Here is a 19,727-nt window from a genome sequence, read left to right as displayed (position 1 = left end):
GTCGGCCACCGGTCTATTTATGGGGCGCACGTCATTGAAAAGTGTGTTGTTCTATTTTTTTACAATTTCACATGTATACTGACATTTTATTTAGAAAAAGCCTTTCAGCATTAGAATACATGAAAGTATATGAAAATACAGTGACATAGCAGACATTGTTTGTCAAATAAAGTTGAAGTCAAATTGTAGTTTAAAATTAAACAAACCAAAAAATACCTTCCTTTACCTTTATAAATATATATATATTACAGAACAGGGAAAAAAAAGACAAAAAACACATTAATCTAACATAAACACTTGCGACAGCCTCTTTAAATTATTCCATTTCTCATCCATACAGGATGAGACATGAATGATTCATGGCCCAGCATGCACTGGGACAGGAAATGGAAACAAATAGAGGGAGGCTTAGGTTGCGTCCCAAATGGCACCCAATTCTTTATAAAACACTGCTTATGACCAGGCCCGGGGAATAGGGTGCCATTTGGGATGTAACCCAGGCTAAAACCCCAGCCAGCCAGGTCCCCCAGCCCCAGTCCCCCAGCCCACCTCTCAGCTGCAGCCTGTCTGAGTGACTGAGAGAGCCCCTCAGTGGCGCAAGGCTACTCCCCCGGTAAGTGCAATGGGGAGTATCAACATTCCTCCAACTAGGCTATACAACAGTACAGCACTGCCCACTCATTTATAAAAGAGAAGCTGTTGTAGGAGAAATGTCGTGGTCTGTCTGTAAGGACTGCTCTGACCCTCTCTCCCTCAGTGTGGCTCCAGCTGCAGGTGATGTTGCGTGGGGAACATTGGAGTAGAGGAGTGAGGAACATGACTGGAAATGAGGGATGAGTTACCCTACATACAGTACTGTGTGGAATGTTCTCCACTAACAAAACTGAGGGATGAGTTACCCTACATACAGTACTGTGTAGAATGTTCTCCACTAACAACACTGAGGGATGAGTTGCCCTACATACAGTACTGTGTAGAATGTTCTCCACTAACAACACTGAGGGATGAGTTACCCTACATACAGTACTGTGTAGAATGTTCTCCACTAGCAAAACTGAGGGATGAGTTACCCTACATACAGTACTGTGTAGAATGTTCTCCACTAACAACACTGAGGGTTGAGTTACCCTACATACAGTACTGTGTAGAATGTTCTCCACTAACAACACTGAGGGATGAGTTACCCTACATACAGTACTGTGTAGAATGTTCTCCACTAGCAAAACCGCAGTGTCAGAATTAGATGTTTTCTAAGGTTTCATCCCACATCAGTAGTGCACTATATAGGGAATAGGGTGCCATTTGGGATATACGTAGATAATGTACTGTATGTATGGCATATAGCTAATGTATTTATAATATATGTATATATAATACGAATAAGAATTGTTGTCTAGAGACAGTGACAAAAGGACAGGAAGTTAAGAGAGACATTATGTTAGAAGGCCGTATTCAAATCCACTCCAACACAGTACTGTAGATGTGCTGTAGGTAGCAGCAGTGTAACCTCTAGATCACCTGACCAGCGCTCCACACCACATCTCTGGTGTTCCTATCATGACAACACACTGAGATAGACTCCAGCGCTCCACACCACATCTCTGGTGTTCCTATCATGACAACACACTGAGATAGACTCCAGCTCTCCACACCACGTCTCTGGTGTTCCTATCATGACAACACACTGAGATAGACTCCAGCGCTTCACACCATGTCTCTGGTGTTCCTATCATGACAACACACTGAGATAGACTCCAGCGCTCCACACCACATCTCTGGTGTTCCTATCATGACAACACACTGAGATAGACTCCAGCGCTCCACACCACATCTCTGGTGTTCCTATCATGACAACACACTGAGATAGACTCCAGCTCTCCACACCACGTCTCTGGTGTTCCTATCATGACAACACACTGAGATAGACTCCAGCGCTCCACACCACGTCTCTGGTGTTCCTATCATGACAACACACTGAGATAGACTCCAGCGCTCCACACCACGTCTCTGGTGTTCCTATCATGACAACACACTGAGATAGACTCCAGTGCTCCACACCACGTCTCTGGTGTTCCTATCATGACAACACACTGAGATAGACTCCAGCGCTCCACACCACGTCTCTGGTGTTCCTATCATGACAACACACTGAGATAGACTCCAGCGCTCCACACCACGTCTCTGGTGTTCCTATCATGACAACACACTGAGATAGACTCCAGCGCTCCACACCACGTCTCTGGTGTTCCTATCATGACAACACACTGAGATAGACTCCAGCGCTCCACACCACGTCTCTGGTGTTCCTATCATGACAACACACTGAGATAGACTCCAGTGCTCCACACCACGTCTCTGGTGTTCCTATCATGACAACACACTGAGATAGACTCCAGCGCTCCACACCACACGTCTCTGGTGTTCCTATCATGACAACACACTGAGATAGACTCCAGCGCTCCACACCACATCTCTGGTGTTCCTATCATGACAACACACTGAGATAGACTCCAGCGCTCCACACCACGTCTCTGGTGTTCCTATCATGACAACACACTGAGATAGACTCCAGTGCTCCACACCATGTCTCTGGTGTTCCTATCATGACAACACACTGAGATAGACTCCAGCGCTCCACACCACGTCTCTGGTGTTCCTATCATGACAACACACTGAGATAGACTCCAGTGCTCCACACCACGTCTCTGGTGTTCCTATCATGACAACACACTGAGATAGACTCCAGCGCTCCACACCACACGTCTCTGGTGTTCCTATCATGACAACACACTGAGATAGACTCCAGCGCGCCACACCACGTCTCTGGTGTTCCTATCATGACAACACACTGAGATAGACTCCAGCGCTTCACACCATGTCTCTGGTGTTCCTATCATGACAACACACTGAGATAGACTCCAGCGCTCCACACCACATCTCTGGTGTTCCTATCATGACAACACACTGAGATAGACTCCAGCGCTCCACACCACATCTCTGGTGTTCCTATCATGACAACACACTGAGATAGACTCCAGCGCTCCACACCACGTCTCTGGTGTTCCTATCATGATAACACACTGAGATAGACTCCAGTGCTCCACACCATGTCTCTGGTGTTCCTATCATGATAACACACTGAGATAGACTCCAGCGCTCCACACCACGTCTCTGGTGTTCCTATCATGATAACACACTGAGATAGACTCCAGCGCTCCACACCACGTCTCTGGTGTTCCTATCATGACAACACACTGAGATAGACTCCAGCGCTCCACACCACGTCTCTGGTGTTCCTATCATGACAACACACTGAGATAGACTCCAGCGCTCCACACCACGTCTCTGGTGTTCCTATCATGACAACACACTGAGATAGACTCCAGCGCTTCACACCATGTCTCTGGTGTTCCTATCATGACAACACACTGAGATAGACTCCAGCGCTCCACACCACGTCTCTGGTGTTCCTATCATGACAACACACTGAGATAGACTCCAGCGCTCCACACCACGTCTCTGGTGTTCCTATCATGACAACACACTGAGATAGACTCCAGCGCTCCACACCACATCTCTGGTGTTCCTATCATGACAACACACTGAGATAGACTCCAGCGCTCCACACCACGTCTCTGGTGTTCCTATCATGACAACACACTGAGATAGACTCCAGCGCTTCACACCATGTCTCTGGTGTTCCTATCATGACAACACACTGAGATAGACTCCAGCGCTCCACACCACGTCTCTGGTGTTCCTATCATGACAACACACTGAGATAGACTCCAGCGCGCCACACCACGTCTCTGGTGTTCCTATCATGACAACACACTGAGATAGACTCCAGCGCTCCACACCACGTCTCTGGTGTTCCTATCATGACAACACACTGAGATAGACTCCAGCGCTCCACACCACGTCTCTGGTGTTCCTATTATGACAACACACTGAGATAGACTCCAGCGCTCCACACCACGTCTCTGGTGTTCCTATCATGATAACACACTGAGATAGACTCCAGCGCTCCACACCACGTCTCTGGTGTTCCTATCATGACAACACACTGAGATAGACTCCAGCGCTCCACACCACGTCTCTGGTGTTCCTATCATGACAACACACGGAGATAGACTCCAGCGCGCCACACCACGTCTCTGGTGTTCCTATCATGACAACACACTGAGATAGACTCCAGCGCTCCACACCACGTCTCTGGTGTTCCTATCATGACAACACACTGAGATAGACTCCAGCGCTCCACACCACATGCCTCTGTTTAACCTCACACACACACATAATGCATACACAAACACACACACTTGCGCACACACACACACATACAGTAGATTAATATACTCAGGACCCTCGCCCACTTGAACGAGCTGCATTTTTCATGCTCTGTTATCCCCTGCTAACATTATACTGTAGCAAGATAGGAGGGATGCTGACATCCCTCAGACAGACAAAATGTAATCAGAACACATCAGAGCATAAAAGCCAAATATAGACCGCCCCAAGAGGATACGTCCCAAATGGCACCCTATTCCTGATATAGTGCACTACTTTTGACCAGAACTGATTTTAGCCAAGGTCAAAAGTAGTGCACTAAATAGGGAACAGGGTGCCATTTGAGATGCAACCCAAACCTCTGAGGCCATGCACTATAAACCTGTCTCTCACCTCTCAGCCTTCCTCCTTTCTCTGAGCCTCTGTCTGTCTCCACTTCTTCCCAATCTGGCAATACAGTACATATTAAGTGTCCCAATCTGGCCCTGCCAAGCACTACACATTAACTGTCCCAATCTTGCCCTGCCCAGCACTACATATCAACAGTCCCAATCTGGCCCTGCCCAGCACTACATATCAACAGTCCCAATCTGTCCCTGCCCAGCACTACATATCAACAGTCCCAATCTGGCCCTGCCCAGAACTACATATCAACAGTCCCAATCTGTCCCTGCCAAGAACTACATATCAACAGTCCCAATCTGGCCCTGCCCAGCACTACATATCAACAGTCCCAATCTGTCCCTGCCCAGCACTACATATCAACAGTCCCAATCTGTCCCTGCCCAGCACTACATATCAACAGTCCCAATCTGTCCCTGCCCAGCACTAGATATCAACAGTCCCAATCTGGCCCTGCCAAGAACTACATATCAACAGTCCCAATCTGGCCCTGCCCAGCACTACATATCAACAGTCCCAATCTGGCCCTGCCCAGCACTAGATATCAACAGTCCCAATCTGGCCCTGCCGAGCACTAGATATCAACAGTCCCAATCTGGCCCTGCCCAGCACTAGATATCAACAGTCCCAATCTGGCCCTGCCCAGCACTACATATCAACAGTCCCAATCTGTCCCTGCCGAGCACTACATATCAACAGTCCCAATCTGGCCCTGCCCAGCACTAGATATCAACAGTCCAAATCTGGCCCTGCCCAGCACTAGATATCAACAGTCCAAATCTGGCCCTGCCCAGCACTACATATCAACAGTCCCAATCTGGCCCTGCCCAGCACTACATATCAACAGTCCCAATCTGGCCCTGCCAAGCACTACATATCAACAGTCCCAATCTGGCCCTGCCGAGCACTACACATTAAATGTCCCAATCTGGCTCTGCCGAGCACTACATATCAACAGTCCCAAATCCCTATAAACAGCATATATACCATAATGTATACATAACTTACTCATTATAGGAAAGCTATTACTATCATGTATCACATTGTTTTGCAGGTAAAGTAGGTGATCAAATAAATGAAGATCCTACATCTGTAATATGTACATTTAGGTAGGAAAAATAGTGTCCGTGTGTGTGTGTGGGGGGGGGGGGGATTGCGTCATCTATGAATCTGTTGGGGCAGTATGCGAATTGGAGTGGGTCCAGGGTGTCTGGGATGGGTGTTGATCTGAGCCATGACCGGCCTTTCAAAGCATTTCATGGCTATAGATGTGATTTCTACGGGGCGATAGTCATTTAGACAGGTTACCTTGGCGTTCTTGGGTACAGGGACTATGGTGGTCTCCTTGAAACATCACAGACTGGGTCAGGGAGAGATTGAAAAAGATACTTGCCAACTAGTCAGCGCTCTGAGTACGCGTCCTGTATCCTGTATCAAATTGTACTGCAAAGTAGGTGAAATGTTCTGTATAAAACATGCATTTATGAAAAGTTATGGAGAGATGTTTTCAGCCTCAATCATTTCTGAGGAGATACTGTGAAAAGTACATAGCTTGAATGGAAAACTACATTATATTTTATCATAAGCGCATGACACAGTTTATCAAGTGATTTGTTGGCATATAGCTAATATTCTTGTTTATTGCCAGACAGGCATGAAACCATTTACTTCCTGCCCTCATAACTAAATGCTAAGTAGGTAAATAAATAAATACAAGAAGCATTTGACAGAAGAGCACACTGTTGCCTGGTAACCTAATGGCATGCTGAGGATTCATCTCGGAATTAAACAGAACAACTACCACAGCCTACAAGCCTTTCAATTGCCCTCTGTAGAATTCTCTATTCCCAAATGACAACAATGTACTACAATATACAGCATAACGTACACATATAGTCTCCCTACTGTCTGATGTATAGTAACTGTACTGTCTGATGTATAGCAACTGTCTGATGTATAGTAACTGTCTGATGTATAGTAACTGTCTGATGTATAGTAACTGTCTGATGTATAGTAACTGTCTGATGTATAGTAACTGTCTGATGTATAGTAACTGTCTGATGTATAGCAACTGTACTGTCTGATGTATAGTAACTACCACAGCCTACAAGCCTTTCAATTGCCCTCTGTAGAATTCTCTATTCCCAAATGACAACAATGTACTACAATATACAGCATAACGTACACATATAGTCTCCCTACTGTCTGATGTATAGCAACTGTACTGTCTGATGTATAGCAACTGTCTGATGTATAGTAACTGTACTGTCTGATGTATAGTAACTGTACTGTCTGATGTATAGTAACTGTACTGTCTGATGTATAGCAACTGTACTGTCTGATGTATAGCAACTGTACTGTCTGATGTATAGCAACTGTACTGTCTGATGTATAGTAACTGTACTGTCTGATGTATAGCAACTGTACTGTCTGATGTATAGTAACTGTACTGTCTGATGTATAGCAACTGTACTGTCTGATGTATAGTAACTGTACTGTCTGATGTATAGTAACTGTACTGTCTGATGTATAGCAACTGTACTGTCTGATGTATAGTAACTGTATGATGTATAGTAACTGTCTGATGTATAGTAACTGTCTGATGTATATTAACTGTCTGATGTACAGTAACTGTACTGTCTGATGTATAGTAACTGTCTGATGTATAGCAACTGTCTGATGTATAGTAACTGTACTGTCTGATGTATAGTAACTGTATGTTATATATTAACTGTCTGATGTATAGTAACTGTCTAATGTATAGTAACTGTACTGTCTAATGTATAGTAACTGTCTGATGTACAGTAACTGTCTGATGTACAGTAACTGTACTGTCTGATGTATACTAACTGTATGTTGTATATTAACTGTCTGATGTACAGTAACTGTCTGATGTATATTAACTGTCTGATGTATAGTAACTGTACTGTCTGATGTATAGCAACTGTCTGATGTATAGTAACTGTACTGTCTGATGTATAGCAACTGTCTGATGTATAGTAACTGTATGATGTATATTAACTGTCTGATGTATAGCAACTGTCTGATGTATAGTAACTGTCTGATGTATATTAACTGTCTGATGTATAGTAACTGTATGATGTATAGTAACTGTCTGATGTATAGCAACTGTCTGATGTATAGTAACTGTCTGATGTATAGTAACTGTATGATGTATAGTAACTGTATGATGTATAGTAACTGTCTGATGTATAGTAACTGTATGATGTATAGTAACTGTCTGATGTATAGTAACTGTATGATGTATAGTAACTGTCTGATGTATAGTAACTGTACTGTCTAATGTATATTAACTGTCTGATGTATAGCAACTGTCTGATGTATAGCAACTGTCTGATGTATAGCAACTGTCTGATGTACAGTAACTGTCTGATGTATAGCAACTGTCTGATGTATAGCAACTGTCTGATGTATAGCAACTGTCTGATGTACAGTAACTGTACTGTCTGATGTATATTAACTGTCTGATGTATAGCAACTGTCTGATGTATAGCAACTGTCTGATGTATAGCAACTGTCTGATGTATAGCAACTGTCTGATGTATAGCAACTGTCTGATGTACAGTAACTGTACTGTCTGATGTATATTAACTGTATGTTGTATATTAACTGTCTTATGTATAGTAACTGTACTGTCTGATGTATATTAACTGTATGATGTATAGTAACTGTATGATGTATAGTAACTGTCTGATGTATAGTAACTGTCTGATGTATAGTAACTGTATGATGTATAGTAACTGTACTGTCTGATGTATATTAACTGTCTGATGTATATTAACTGTATGATGTATAGTAACTGTCTGATGTACAGTAACTGTATGATGTATAGTAACTGTATGATGTATAGTAACTGTCTGATGTATAGTAACTGTCTGATGTATAGTAACTGTATGATGTATAGTAACTGTCTGATGTACAGTAACTGTATGATGTATAGTAACTGTATGATGTATAGTAACTGTCTGATGTATAGTAACTGTCTGATGTATAGTAACTGTCTGATGTATATTAACTGTCTGATGTATAGTAACTGTACTGTCTGATGTATAGCAACTGTCTGATGTATAGTAACTGTACTGTCTGATGTATAGCAACTGTCTGATGTATACTAACTGTATGTTGTATATTAACTGTCTGATGTATACTAACTGTATGATGTATATTAACTGTCTGATGTATAGTAACTGTCTGATGTATAGTAACTGTCTGATGTATAGCAACTGTCTGATGTATAGCAACTGTCTGATGTATAGCAACTGTCTGATGTATAGCAACTGTCTGATGTATAGCAACTGTCTGATGTATAGCAACTGTCTGATGTATAGCAACTGTCTGATGTACAGTAACTGTACTGTCTGATGTATATTAACTGTATGATGTATAGTAACTGTATGATGTATAGTAACTGTCTGATGTATAGTAACTGTCTGATGTATAGTAACTGTATGATGTATAGTAACTGTACTGTCTGATGTATATTAACTGTCTGATGTATATTAACTGTATGATGTATAGTAACTGTCTGATGTATAGTAACTGTCTGATGTATAGTAACTGTCTGATGTACAGTAACTGTCTGATGTATAGCAACTGTCTGATGTATAGTAACTGTCTGATGTATAGCAACTGTACTGTCTGATGTATAGTAACTGTACTGTCTGATGTATAGTAACTGTACTGTCTGATGTATAGCAACTGTACTGTCTGATGTATAGTAACTGTATGATGTATAGTAACTGTCTGATGTATAGTAACTGTCTGATGTATATTAACTGTCTGATGTACAGTAACTGTACTGTCTGATGTATAGTAACTGTCTGATGTATAGCAACTGTCTGATGTATAGTAACTGTACTGTCTGATGTATAGTAACTGTATGTTATATATTAACTGTCTGATGTATAGTAACTGTCTAATGTATAGTAACTGTACTGTCTAATGTATAGTAACTGTCTGATGTACAGTAACTGTCTGATGTACAGTAACTGTACTGTCTGATGTATACTAACTGTATGTTGTATATTAACTGTCTGATGTACAGTAACTGTCTGATGTATATTAACTGTCTGATGTATAGTAACTGTACTGTCTGATGTATAGCAACTGTCTGATGTATAGTAACTGTACTGTCTGATGTATAGCAACTGTCTGATGTATACTAACTGTATGTTGTATATTAACTGTCTGATGTATACTAACTGTATGATGTATATTAACTGTCTGATGTATAGTAACTGTACTGTCTGATGTATAGCAACTGTCTGATGTATAGCAACTGTCTGATGTATAGCAACTGTCTGATGTATAGCAACTGTCTGATGTATAGCAACTGTCTGATGTACAGTAACTGTACTGTCTGATGTATATTAACTGTATGTTGTATATTAACTGTCTTATGTATAGTAACTGTACTGTCTGATGTATATTAACTGTATGATGTATAGTAACTGTATGATGTATAGTAACTGTCTGATGTATAGTAACTGTCTGATGTATAGTAACTGTATGATGTATAGTAACTGTACTGTCTGATGTATATTAACTGTCTGATGTATATTAACTGTATGATGTATAGTAACTGTCTGATGTACAGTAACTGTATGATGTATAGTAACTGTATGATGTACAGTAACTGTCTGATGTATAGTAACTGTATGATGTATATTAACTGTCTGATGTATAGTAACTGTCTGATGTATAGTAACTGTCTGATGTATAGTAACTGTATGATGTATAGTAACTGTCTGATGTACAGTAACTGTATGATGTATAGTAACTGTATGATGTATAGTAACTGTATGATGTATATTAACTGTATGATGTATAGTAACTGTCTGATGTATAGTAACTGTCTGATGTATAGTAACTGTCTGATGTACAGTAACTGTCTGATGTATAGCAACTGTCTGATGTATAGTAACTGTCTGATGTACAGTAACTGTACTGTCTGATGTATAGTAACTGTATGATGTATAGTAACTGTCTGATGTATATTAACTGTCTGATGTATAGTAACTGTATGATGTATAGTAACTGTATGATGTATATTAACTGTCTGATGTATAGCAACTGTACTGTCTGATGTATAGTAACTGTATGATGTATAGTAACTGTCTGATGTATAGTAACTGTCTGATGTACAGTAACTGTACTGTCTGATGTATAGTAACTGTATGATGTATAGTAACTGTCTGATGTATATTAACTGTCTGATGTATAGTAACTGTATGATGTATAGTAACTGTCTGATGTATATTAACTGTCTGATGTATAGTAACTGTATGATGTATAGTAACTGTCTGATGTATAGTAACTGTCTGATGTATAGTAACTGTCTGATGTATAGTAACTGTCTGATGTATAGTAACTGTCTGATGTATAGTAACTGTCTGATGTATAGTAACTGTCTGATGTATAGTAACTGTCTGATGTATAGTAACTGTCTGATGTACAGTAACTGTATGATGTATATTAACTGTCTGATGTACAGTAACTGTATGATGTATAGTAACTGTCTGATGTATAGTAACTGTCTGATGGATAGTAACTGTATGATGTACAGTAACTGTCTGATGTATAGTAACTGTCTGATGTATAGTAACTGTCTGATGTATAGTAACTGTCTGATGTATAGTAACTGTCTGATGTATAGTAACTGTCTGGTGTATAGTAACTGTCTGATGTATAGTAACTGTACTGTCTGGTGTATAGTAACTGTCTGATGTATAGTAACTGTCTGATGTATAGTAACTGTCTGATGTATAGTAACTGTCTGATGTATAGTAACTGTACTGTATGATGTATAGTAACTGTCTGATGTATACTAACTATACTGTCTGATGTATAGTAACTGTCTGATGTATAGTAACTGTACTGTCTGATGTATAGTAACTGTCTGGTGTATAGTAACTGTACTGTCTGATGTATACTAACTGTCTGATGTATAGCAACTGTCTGATGTATAGTAACTGTCTGATGTATATTAACTGTCTGATGTATAGTAACTGTCTGGTGTACAGTAACTGTCTGATGTATAGTAACTGTCTGATGTATAGTAACAGTCTGGTGTATAGTAACTATACTGTCTGATGTATAATAACTGTCTGATGTATACTAACTATACTGTCTGATGTATAGTAACTGCCTGATGTATACTAACTATACTGTCTGATGTATACTAACTATACTGTCTGATGTATAGTAACTGTCTGATGTATAGTAACTATACTGTCTGATGTATAGTAACTGTCTGATGTATACTAACTATACTGTCTGATGTATACTAACTATACTGTCTGATGTCTAGTAACTGTCTGATGTGTATACTAACTATACTGTCTGATGTATAGTAGCTGTACTGTCTGATGTATACTAACTATACTGTCTGATGTATAGTAACTATACTGTCTGATGTATACTAACTATACTGTCTGATGTATAGTAACTGTACTGTCTGATGTATAGTAACTGTCTGATGTATACTAACTATACTGTCTGATGTATAGTAACTATACTGTCTGATGTATAGTAACTATACTGTCTGATGTATAGTAACTATACTGTCTGATGTATACTAACTGTACTGTCTGATGTATAGTAACTGTCTGATGTATACTAACTATACTGTCTGATGTATAGTAACTATACTGTCTGATGTATACTAACTATACTGTCTGATGTATACTAACTATACTGTCTGATGTATAGTAACTGTCTGATGTATAGTAACTGTACTGTCTGATGTATACTAACTATACTGTCTGATGTATAGTAACTGTACTGTATGATGTAAAGAAACTATCTGATATATAGTAACTGTACTGTCTGATGTATAGCAACTGTACTGTCTGATGTATACTAACTGTATGATGTATATTAACTGTCTGATGTATACTAACTGTATGATGTATAGTAACTGTCTGATGTATAGTAACTGTCTGATGTATATTAACTGTCTGATGTATAGTAATTGTACTGTCTGATGTATAGTAACTGTCTGATGTATAGCAACTGTCTAATGTATAGTACCTGTCTGATGTACAGTAGCTGTACTGTCTGATGTACAGTAACTGTATGATGTATATTAACTGTCTGATGTATAGTAATTGTCTGGTGTATAGTAACTATACTGTCTGATGTATAGCAACTGTACTGTCTGATGTATAGTAACTGTCTGATGTATAGTAACAGTCTGGTGTATAGTAACTATACTGTCTGATGTATAGTAACTGTCTGATGTATACTAACTATACTGTCTGATGTATAGTAACTGTCTGATGTATACTAACTATACTGTCTGATGTATAGTAACTATACTGTCTGATGTATACTAACTATACTGTCTGATGTATACTAACTATACTGTCTGATGTATAGTAACTGTCTGATGTATACTAACTATACTGTCTGATGTATAGTAACTATACTTTCTGATGTATACTAACTGTACTGTCTGATGTATACTAACTATACTGTCTGATGTATAGTAACTGTACTGTCTGATGTATAGTAACTACACTTTCTGATGTATACTAACTATACTGTCTGATGTATAGTAACTGTACTGTCTGATGTATACTAACTATACTGTCTGATGTATAGTAACTGTACTGTCTGATGTATACTAACTATACTGTCTGATGTATAGTAACTGTCTGATGTATATTAACTGTATGATGTATAGTAACTGTCTGATGTACAGTAACTGTCTGATGTATATTAACTGTCTGATGTATAGTAACTGTCTGATGTATAGTAACTGTATGATGTATATTAACTGTCTGATGTATAGTAACTGTCTGATGTATAGTAACTGTCTGATGTATAGTAACTGTATGATGTACAGTAACTGTCTGATGTATAGTAACTGTCTGATGTATAGTAACTGTATGATGTATAGTAACTGTATGATGTATAGTAACTGTCTGATGTACAGTAACTGTCTGATGTATAGTACCTGTTTGATGTATAGTACCTGTTTGATGTACAGTAACTGTCTGATGTATAGTACCTGTTTGATGTATAGTAACTGTATGATGTACAGTAACTGTCTGATGTATAGTAACTGTATGATGTATAGTAACTGTATGATGTATAGTAACTGTCTGATGTATAGTAACTGTCTGATGTACAGTAATTGTACTGTCTGATGTACAGTAACTGTCTGATGTATAGTAACTGTCTGATGTACAGTAACTGTCTGATGTATAGTAACTGTCTGATGTACAGTAACTGTATGATGTATAGTAACTGTCTGATGTATAGTAACTGTCTGATGTACAGTAATTGTACTGTCTGATGTACAGTAACTGTCTGATGTATAGTAACTGTCTGATGTACAGTAACTGTATGATGTATATTAACTGTCTGATGTACAGTAACTGTACTGTCTGATGTATAGTAACTGTCTGATGTATAGTAACTGTACTGTCTGATGTATAGTAACTGTATGATGTATAGTAACTCTCTGATGTATAGTAACTGTATGATGTATAGTAACTGTATGATGTATAGTAACTCTCTGATGTATAGTAACTGTATGATGTATAGTAACTGTCTGATGTATAGTTACTGTCTGATGTATAGTAACTGTACTGTCTGATGTATAGTAACTGTCTGATGTATAGTAACTGTATGATGTATAGTAACTGTCTGATGTATAGTAACTGTATGATGTATAGTAACTGTCTGATGTATAGTAACTGTACTGTCTGATGTATAGTAACTGTCTGATGTATAGTAACTGTATGATGTATATTAACTGTCTGATGTACAGTAACTGTACTGTCTGATGTATAGTAACTGTCTGATGTATAGTAACTGTATGATGTATAGTAACTGTCTGATGTACAGTAACTGTCTGATGTATAGTAACTGTATGATGTATAGTAACTGTCTGATGTATAGTAACTGTACTGTCTGATGTATAGTAACTGTCTGATGTATAGTAACTGTATGATGTATAGTAACTGTCTGATGTATAGTAACTGTATGATGTATAGTAACTGTCTGATGTATAGTAACTGTATGATGTATAGTAACTGTCTGATGTATAGTAACTGTATGATGTATAGTAACTGTCTGATGTATAGTAACTGTACTGTCTGATGTATAGTAACTGTCTGATGTATAGTAACTGTATGATGTATAGTAACTGTATGATGTATAGTAACTGTCTGATGTATAGTAACTGTCTGATGTATAGTAACTGTACTGTCTGATGTATAGTAACTGTCTGATGTATAGTAACTGTATGATGTATATTAACTGTCTGATGTACAGTAACTGTACTGTCTGATGTATAGTAACTGTCTGATGTATAGTAACTGTACTGTATGATGTATAGTAACTCTCTGATGTATAGTAACTGTCTGATGTATAGTAGGATATTGATTGACCATAAACACATTCTATTAGTCAAAAATGGCCATATTTATATTGTTACTGCCTATATATCTACTGTACGTATGAAACTTACAGTAATAAGGTTAACTGCTTTATGTTGTTGAAACTGATTCTATGATGCATTTCAATTTGTCAAGTTAAAACTGATTACTGTTGGTGAAAATGCTGGTTAAATTGACGGCACACATTTTCAATGTGTGAAATTCAATGTGTGAAATATGACTAACGTCAGAGCTTCTCATTTCGGTTCGCATACGGGCAATAATTACATAGCAAAATATGATCTGTTTTTTTTGCTCCCAATTTTCCCATTTTTCGATTAGTAATGTTATTTTTCACACAGTCATGTTATAAAGCACATGACTGTTGACTACTGTGCTGTATATCATTCCTCTGACCAGCGTCATCATACATACTTCCTCTTCCTCCATCCCAAATGGCACCCTATTCCCTATATAGTGCAACTACTTTTGACAAGAGCCCTGGGGGGAATAGGGTGCCATTTTGGACACATCACTGTTGTGAACCTCAGTACTCTCAAACCCTACACTCTCACATCACTTTAAAACTGTCATTAGTCTGGTGAAAAGGCCAACAAGGGGGCTCCCAAAGGCCATTTCATATCAATAGGAGAATAATAAAAAGAACAAAATGTTCAGCATTTCTTCTTTCAGTTCCCTTACATGTCCCTCACTACATTACAGGTCAGGTTTCAGTAAGATGTGAGGGAAAACACAGCCAGACACACTGTTTAACAAGGCATCAAATCAAACCTGCTATGGAGACATCTACTATATCAAAGGAGTGTTTGTGGAACAGAAACTATGATGACCAAGCCATTCAACAACAGGCCTTTAGTTTCAATTCCCTCTAAACTACAAGGCAATACACACTTCTCTTTACTGTAACAAGTCCCATTTGAAACAATATCTACGTCCTAAATGGCACTCTATGCACTCGACAGTGCACTACTTTTTTTTACCAGGGCCCATGTTCAACAAGTGCTGTTCTAACTGGTTGAATGAACACATTCACAGGCATTATTCTTTCCTGTGTACAATGTGTCAAAACAATAAACAATTATCATCAAACTCAGTAAACACATTACATTACATTCACTTTGCATTCACAGTGTTATCGCAGAATTGGACCGACAAGTTAAATATCCAACTAGACATGAATGTATTGTCAGTGTGTGTTGACTAGCAGCACGTACTGTGCTGTGCCTCATTGGATCTGACTTGCCAATGTGCTTAGTAATATGGCCACACCTCTACGGACGTACATTATCATAATCTACAAGTGACTAACAATACCTGTCAAATCAACGTGTTTCGTCCCTCTGTATTTAATCCCAAAAAATGTTTTAATCTAAGCAACATTTTGGTACCATGAAACTGAGGCTGCATCCCAAATGGCATCCTATTATATTAGCTCTGTCAAATGCAGTGCACTATATAGGGAAAAGGGTGCCAATCAGGATGCACTGTGTCAAACCTACTGTAAGTGCATGGAGCTGTTAAAATGACTCGGTCCATCCATGACACAGCTCAGATGGTACCTGCCCCCTCAAGCCATCTGAACAGCACAGAGTGGACATCTGTGAGCCCTCGCACTGCCAAGAAAAAGTCTGATGTAAAAATACCATCAACATTCTGAGGTGGAGAAAAGACTGAAGGGTCGTTTGCACGTGGTCTGAGAAGGGCTTTCGTATCAAAACACATGAGCATTTTGTTCTTGTCACAGTTGAAAATGTCAAGTGAATACTGGCAAGCCCCCACTTCCTGTGTGTTCTCATTACCACGCCGAAATAATAGTTGGCTTTTGTCAACATCTGACACCTCGAGACAGAACATTGGCAGATACAATAGCTTCATAAAACCTGAAATGTACTCAAAAATTGAATCAAAGCCATCTAGCAGCATGTCTGCAATAAGTTACCATAGGAAACTTGGCAACTCAAACACTGGGGTCAACAAGACAGTCAAATATGCATTTTCACCAATATCACAACATCCCTACAGCCAATGCTGATTGATATTTAATTGAGCTGTCCACTCTTGGATTTAGAGTCAAATCTGAAAAACTATTTTAAAATTGCAAGGAATCAATGTTGACATCCTGTTTTTGTATCTTAAGATATGTTTTATTGTGTAGGGGGAATGGGGGGGGGGGGGGGGTCACTTACCACTAGCTGGATCTGTTGGTCGTATGGTTGTCTGTGAGACGTAACGCTCGTAGGCGATCAGCCAGGATGACCGTGGTGGGTTTATAACTGTGCTGATTTTTTCTTCTGTGCTGTTGTCCTGTCTTTGCTCTTTGGCTGTTTGACTAGAGAAGTTGACTGTAGAACAAGAGATCCACAGATATTATGATGCTGATGAGAATGGACCATCCCTGTAACCAACAGGTGAACAATCTAGATAAGGGATAATACTAATATACTGATAGCGTGTATTGTAAAGCCACACACACACACACACACACACACACACACACACACACACACACACACACACACACACACACACACACACACACACACACACACACGTACACACACACACACATATACACATACACACACGTACACACACACACACACACTCACCACATGAGGTGGGTGGCACCTTAATTGGGGAGGAAAGGCTTGTGGTAATGACTGGGGCAGAATGGTAGTGGAATGGTATCAAATACATCAAACACATAGTTTCCAAGGATTTAATGCCATTCCACCCCTCAGCAGCCTCTACTAACATAGCCGGCCATATAAACCTTATGTAAATGCATTTAAACAACCACTTTTTAAGTCAGCCGCTTAACACCATGTCTATCTATCTGTGGAGATAATAGCAGAGATGATACTGTTGCAGGCAGCTAACTCATTGTTACTTCAGTCACGTCTGGTGGTGAGATCATACATGTGGGCATTGGTCTATTTATAGTCTGGCTGTGGTACTGCTTGGAGACAGAATCAATGCGCATGGCATTTTATCTGTCTACCGGCGTAAAACAATTAAGGGGGACAATATCGGGTAGTTTATGCTCATGCAGATTAATGTGAAGTATGTGCAATATGAATTCAGTTAGGTTATTATTAAGTAAAACATTTTGTATCATGTAATAAACAGCCTCTTACATAAAAAAGCAAGTGGCAAGATACAGGTGGGCTATGAATGAAAACATGGAAGTCACTTTTGAACTGTGATAAAATACAATTAAGTTCAGACCAAGCTAGAGTTGACAGTAATAGGCTAAATAACAGTAATACATTCCGATTCAAATGAGTAAATTCTCTACTAAAAACATGATCATGTTTGCTACTGTACCGACCTGGTGCACTATTGTATCTCATTGCAAGGATTTGACACTAGCTATCTTACCTTCTGTACAACAAAACCACGTTGAGTTGAGAAGAAACTCGGTTGGATCAATTTGGCAACGGTAAAGTGAATTTAGTACCCTGCTCGAAGGCAGATAGAGGGCTTCGGGTCAGGCGAGCGCCGTGTTTTAAAATTGAAGCGAATAGAAATGCGTCTAAAAGCGGTATGACGAATGGGCTAAAAATAACTACGAGGGGAGAGCAGGAGCGGTACAATCAAAATTGTAGCCTATGTGGTATTGAGGGATTGTAGACATAGCAACGGTGTTTATAAATACATGTGGATATAAAGTGATGTTATATTTCAACCTCTACACGATTGCACTGGATAAAGAAGAACTAGTCTTAAAAAGCATGCCTTGTTACAGGTGCCAGTGAATATCTTGATAACAGATTACCCTACATACATTTAAATAATACTAGACTACCTTGTGATTGTGTTTTTACTTTGTACTGCTATTACAATAGATTGCATGTCACAAAGGAATGTTATTAATGAGTGATAGGGTTTATATTGAAGTTTGTCTTTGTGAGAAAGTGCAGTGAGTATGCTGCAGAGCAGGCTGCTTATGTTCTGTTGGTTTGGGCTGTCTGAGGTGTCTGGGGTCCACTGTGGTGGGCGGGAAGCTGTGGTCTGTATATGTGTATGGGTGGCGGGGGTGGTTGTCCTCAGGGCCACTGAAGAGAACTTTCTCCCCTGGGTGTCTTGTGGCAACCTGGTCTCAGAGCATATCGTATTATTCTGTAGGATGATATGTTATGTTTCGTATGGTATGAATTCATTTGTGGCTTTCCATCACTCATTTCGTATGATATGGTACCAATTACAATTAGTATTATATGTTACGAATTTGCAAAATGTACAATGTGTTATAGATTTGTAACTGCATGATATGTTACGAATTCTAGCTAGGTGGCTAACGTTACCGAGCTCGCTAACATTAGCTAGTCTAGCGGTTGGGGTTGGGGTTAGGGTTAAGTTTAGGAGTTAGGTTAAAGGGTTAATGTTATGGTTAGGGTTAGGGGAAAGGTTAGCTAAAAGGTTTGAGGTAAGGGTTAGGGGAAGGGTTAGCTAACGTGCTCCACAAGCACTTCGTATTATTCTGTATGAAAATCCAAGGCTAGCTTTTTTCAAACAGAAGTTTGCATCCTGTTGCTCCAAAAACTTTTGGGACACTGTAAAGTCCATGGAGAATAAGAGCACCTCCTCCCAGCTGCCCACTGC

At 39.4% G+C, this 19,727-nt stretch overlaps 1 long non-coding RNA gene across 2 annotated transcripts; it reads right to left on the bottom strand.

The window, feature by feature from the left end:
* Positions 1-15,431: 15,431 nt before the first annotated feature.
* LOC149984397 (uncharacterized) lies at positions 15,432-18,655 on the bottom strand. Of its 2 annotated transcripts, none has more exons than XR_016492044.1 (2): positions 18,504-18,655; positions 15,432-17,517 (listed from the first exon to the last, which is right to left on the bottom strand). It is a non-coding gene; the product is annotated as an uncharacterized LOC149984397 (long non-coding RNA). The 2 variants fall into 2 exon arrangements; XR_016492043.1 differs by having other exon boundaries at positions 15,432-17,464.
* Between the last annotated feature and the right edge of the window lie 1,072 nt (positions 18,656-19,727).

The sequence above is a fragment of the Oncorhynchus mykiss genome, chromosome 3, assembly GCF_057628025.1.
Source record: "Oncorhynchus mykiss isolate SJ-2025 chromosome 3, ASM5762802v1, whole genome shotgun sequence".
Taxonomy (NCBI): Eukaryota; Metazoa; Chordata; class Actinopteri; order Salmoniformes; family Salmonidae; genus Oncorhynchus; species Oncorhynchus mykiss.
The sequence above is the reverse complement of the archived record's forward strand: the minus strand, read 5'-3'. Positions and strand labels throughout refer to the sequence as shown.